This window comes from Triticum aestivum, chromosome 7D (assembly GCF_018294505.1).
Source record: "Triticum aestivum cultivar Chinese Spring chromosome 7D, IWGSC CS RefSeq v2.1, whole genome shotgun sequence".
Classification (NCBI taxonomy): Eukaryota; Viridiplantae; Streptophyta; class Magnoliopsida; order Poales; family Poaceae; genus Triticum; species Triticum aestivum.
Genome location: NC_057814.1, coordinates 377,671,096 through 377,676,715, shown reverse-complemented (window position 1 = coordinate 377,676,715; position 5,620 = coordinate 377,671,096).

The window sequence follows — 5,620 nt, the reverse complement described above, 5'->3', positions numbered from 1 at the left end:
TCACTTGTTGAAATCTCTAGAAAGACAAATACTCCGTATTTGGGAACAGAGGGAGGATTTTACTCTGCATTTGGGAACAGAGGGAGTATCACCATATGGAGGGAACAGAGGAACTTGAAATATGAACATGTCAATGGGAGGGAGTAAGCCCCATGCATGCATGCAACACTCACACGTACACATGGACGCACGCAACACTCACGCACTCATGCGGCACACAGCACACGACGCAACACACACACACTCACGCTCAAGTGCTCAACTACTTCCTACGTCCGTGAAAGACTATACATTTAGAGATTTACACATTGACCAGGGCATAATTAACGCCCAAAAGTAGCAGACTTATGTGTGCATGCGACCATTGAGAGAAGAAGATTAAATGAAGGTCGTTGCATGCTGTAATTAAGGATAGACATGTAGCCTATACCTAGAGCACTAATTGGTGCATTAGTCAATCAATATCGATTTAGATTAAAGGCTAAATGCATTGGAAGTGTAAATGTACTACACTCTTTGTTTTTTAGCCGATGTATACTCTTTGTTGGAAGACCGAGGGAGTAGACGTGCATGCACTCACATACACAGCCAGGGTGATTCGCACGCAAGGGTTGGACTCCTGTCGCGCCTGCGTAAAGTTTTGTTTAACTGGTTTCTTTGCTCTACCAACTGACAGGTGGGACCCAGAAACCAGGTGACATTTTAACCAGTCAACAAAGTGCCACGTCGACTATGTGGCCGGTCGGTAGGGTGCAATACGGTGCTCTACGATGAGCTAGTGATCGTATAATCACCGCAAAACTATATATAGTGACTGTAAAGAGCGTATTGTTACATAAGTTGACCGCCAGTGTATTTTTCTCATTTCATATTAAGCCATATTAACCAGAAAGGACGCAGTGTGGACTAGTACTAGTACTACTTTGATGTGTCCCGTCAACTCGCCGAACGAGGAGAAGCTTGCTTACTACGCCTCTCCCTTGCCCACACGCGCGGTGGTTTGCAGGACGAGGAGAGGGTTTTGACTACAGCGCCATCTCCCTCTCCCTCTCCCTCGCCCTCACGGTGGACGTGTAGCAGTTCAATCAGTGTCAGATTGCCAGAAGCATATTGTACTGTAGTATCATCATTGTTGGACCTTCCGAAGAGGCGAAGAGCCAAGTGCAAGGTTCACACGAGTACGAACAGTTGAACCTCCCGAAGAGGCAAAGAGCCAAGCACAAGGTTTTATAGGAGTTGTCGTCCTAGTAGGAGTGTACTACAACTATAGCGAACGATGCTACTGTATGATGTCGCCACGTCACGTATATCCAAAGCTGTGCCACCTTTTTTTCTCAAAGAGCGTGTTGGAGCCCGTGCAACAACCACACAAGTTGCATGTACACATAACACATTTACTAGTAATAAATTCTAAAGGACAAATGTCAGTATGCCACACAATTTCATCTCCAATTCATGTGATAAATTTGTGCACGACTAGTCTACATATATTCTATCGTTCACAATTTACCGTACTCCACTTACACGTTATAGATGGGCTACATGTCCTCCTCCAGGTTCCAGTCCCAGGTGTTCTTCATGGATGGCACGTTCCATAGCAGTGGGCAACGGGAATCATTGTCGCAACTTTCTAGTCCGGTTCCACACGATGGAGACTCATCCAAGCTGAAGCGGCATAAATCAGGGATAGCGTGTCCCAGCATGTCATTCATCCGGCGGTGCGCACTGAAGACACAACCATGCTTCATGAACGGAAGGCCTTCCGTGTCATGCACGGAAGGTGGCATCCGCTTCACAATGGGGTAGATGTCCCCAATGAAAAGCGAGTACTCTCCAAGAGTGTTCCTCGGCACCCACGTAGCATCACGGGGGTCGAACTCGGCGCCGTTCATCTGGTACACGCGGCATCTCAGATCTGGACACATGGTGACGTACATAGTCAAGGTCCATGCATAATAATGTTGTGCTCAAATATGGCGGTCAGTAATACTGTGCAGCAAATAGTACTACTCCGCTATAGAGGAAGTAACATAACCGGCTTATTATATATAGCCACTCTTGGCTACATGGATGAGATAGTAAGACATGGAAAAACAAAAATGGTGGCAGCTAGTGGGTTCAAGTCCTCAAGGGCCTAGCTAGCTATACGCGTCCTCCAAGGTAAAGAGTACCCCTACTAGTACTATTAAGTAGAGTACTAGTACAGCAATGAAAGAGAAGGCAAGAGGGTTAAAAAATGGAATACCTGGGTAGATGGTGACGGTCCGATCGTGGTAGATTGTGTGACCATGTTGCACATCAATGGTACCATGGGTAACGACTGCTAAGATAGTTGATCCCAATATGCCAAAGTCAGCTACAAGGTTCCAGGTTAGACCGGATCGTGGATGCAAATACACATCCAAGATCGGCGATCTTATTTTGATGGGGGGATGACTGGTCCCTGTAAAATAATGGAGTACCGTTAGGGATGCAAATGATGGTTTGTGCATTCCGTTTGTAATCTCCCTTACCATAGGATGGCAACCAGATGAAACAAGTCCCCTGGCTTGTCACCGCGAAGATGCGGCCTAGATGGCGCACGGCGTCTTCGAACGTGTTGGGGTACAAATCTGCCGCCGCCAACATGCGCCAGCCTCTGCCGTTACTGCCTCTTGCATTGATGGCAATCCTTATGTCGAACACCGTGATGAGATAGTAATCGTCGTAGCCGCGTCGCTTTGTCGGCGGGTCCGCAATTGCTATCTTCTTCAATCTCTTGTAGGCATCATCATACGTATTCAAGCCCAGCCAGTCTGGAAGGCCGATCCCAATGGTGGAGAAGGGGTCTACCAGAACGGCCGCACTATTGTGGATGTTGTGCAAAATGATGGTGGTGTCCGGCCGGAGGTATGCAAGCCAATCTTCGTTGGCACCGACCCAGACCTATATATAGGACGGTGGGCAGCGGAGAAATTACGGGATGGAAATGGAATAACTAAGTACTACATGATCAAACTCCATTACTGACCTGCTCATCAGACAAAATCCGACTACCTCTCAACGTCGGCAACTCTAGCAGAGTCAACATGCAACCATGGCCAGGGAGCGGTGGACTGTTCGAAGGATTGTCCCATAGAAGAACCTTCTCCTCGAGGACGCATGGAAGACCAACAAGCATGGCCTTTTGCCAAGCCTGTTTAAGCACCGTCTTGAAAAAGTTGGTGCAGGAAGCACCGAGTCTTGCGGCGGTGAGGACATCGGAGCGGCATGCGATTTCACCCAGAGGATCGTCGTCCAAGGTCTCCCAGCCCCGACGAGGAGGAGAACCGCCTGGCGAATCCATGGGAGCAGCGATGAACTGCCTTCTCTTTGGGGGGAGGGGAACTGGCGAGGAGTTGATAAGAGCTGTAACCGCAGGGCCTCGTCCCTTCCAACTGTAGATCGTTCCTTAGCGAAGGGGTGAGTCTATTATTTACTACTAGTACTAGCATTATGGGACGTTATGGGATTGCATTATACTGTAAATAATGGCACTAGCTAGTAGTTTTTGGCATGGGTTAAGAAATTTTGGGTATGTTTTTGCTATTTTTTGTACACGCCAACTAGTGTCAAAAAACGTCTTACATTATGTGACGGAGGAGTACGTACTCGTACTGTAGCAGTACTAGTACTACTTTCTCAACTAGTAGTGCGATGTACTGTACTTCTAGTATAGTGAACTAGTTTTGAGCTCCTGAATCTCAGGGCCAAGGAGCTACAGTTGGAAGTGGAGGGTACTACTGTTCTCTAGAACCATCGTTGTACTATCAATGCAGGGAAAGTACACCTGCGTAGTGGCCTAGTGGGTACTGAGCCGCTCCTCTCATGCACACACTAGCAGCCTGTTTATCAACGACGGTTACTGCGAGGGCAGAACATTTGAGTTATTTGATACAACGAGACTAGGATTTTCGCTTCCATTTGTGGGGGTGTAATGGATCTCGTCGAACTTTGTTAGTAGTTCCTTCTTTATGAATGAGATGAAGCAAAGCTTTTGCCTCCGTTTAAAAAACACGTCAAGAGGAATTTCTTTTATAGTAGAGTTGATAATGGAGTAAAGTCCATGCGTGCAACGCCACAAGCTACAGAGTACTAGTAGAGCACTTTACGCACAGAGCCATATTGCACAGTTCCCAATGCCCTGCCAGGCTTTTCCGGCTCCTCGGGCTTAATTGGGAGGCGCTAGTTTAAATATGCTACTAGCTGATGAGGAAGCTGCAAGCAAGGTGCGGCTAGGGCGAGCACGCGAGCCACGAGATGCTGGGAAAGAAAACCCGTTCACGTGGCTAGGCTATCCAGTGCACCCAGATTGTGGTGTCGCACATCTGTTTGACTTCAAAACTCAAACTACCCGTGTAAAATATTGGTTCGCAATGAAGTTACTATTTAAAAAAAAGGGCCGGGATCGAACCCAAAAAATGAGGTATACACCCCCGCGACCACTAGTAGTACTCATTGGAGTACAACGCAACCTAGAATCGCCTTTTGTCGCTAGTAGTACATTGTTCCTTACAAGAAACCCCTAATAATGCAAGAAACCACTAATAATGCCAAGAAACTACTACCACTTGCTTACGTGGCAGACTTAAAATAAGACTACCTTATCAACCATTGTACATGCTCTTACCAACCAGCCCTACCAAGAAACGACTACTCTACAAAGTGCCGTTATAGGCACGTTTCAACCCATGGCCCTGTTTGGATACATTTGTTGTCAATCTAACCCTGCCATCCAAACACCATTTTGGTTAGAGTTAGTTCAGGGTTAGAATCTAACTCTAACCTCTGACTTAGAGTATCCAAACAGGGCCCATGTTGCCCATTAAGTCAACGCCTTCTATTCGACCGGGCGTTATGACTTGTGGGACCTACATGTCAGTCTGCACAAAAATCCCCGAGTGACCTCCTACCTCTGTCCTGTCCACCTAGTCATCCTCGGCCATGGGACGCAGCTACCGCCACCGGCAGAAGGCGAGGTCAAAACCGCCGGTGGTGCGGAGCCCATCTTGCGGCAGCCCGGATGCCAGCTCCGTCCGGCGCTCGCGGCCGCTAGCTAGCCAAGATAGCTCCGTCCAGCTGCTTGTCTGCAAGGTTTGCTAGCTAGATTGGCACGGCGGCGTGGCGGCTTGCTCGCGCGCGCCGCGCTAAGGCCAGCCTTCTGGCTCGAGCGAAGGCCAGCGCGGCGGCTTGCTCGCTTGTGAGTCACGCTCGGGCCAGCCTGCCAACCCATGCGGAGGCCAGCGCGGCGGCCAACTTGCTCATCACCAGTGCCATCGACGAACACGCATCAGTACTGTTTGAAGTAATGTTCAGGATAACAATGATTTGAGGGGGAATAATAGGATAGAAGGTCAGATGTGGGTCCCTCGTGTCAATAGTCAAACAAAATGTGTTGGTTTAAGCTGCCTCGTCAGCACGGACGTGTGGGCCAACCCTGTCATAAATGGGTTTAAACTAACCTAATCGGTACTCCCTCTGTCCCATAATATAAGATGTTTTTGCAAGCTAAACTAGCTTGCAAAAACGTCTTACATTGTGGGACGGAGGGAGTACTAGGTAGTAGTTTTTGGCGTGGATTAAGAAATTTTGGGTATGTTTT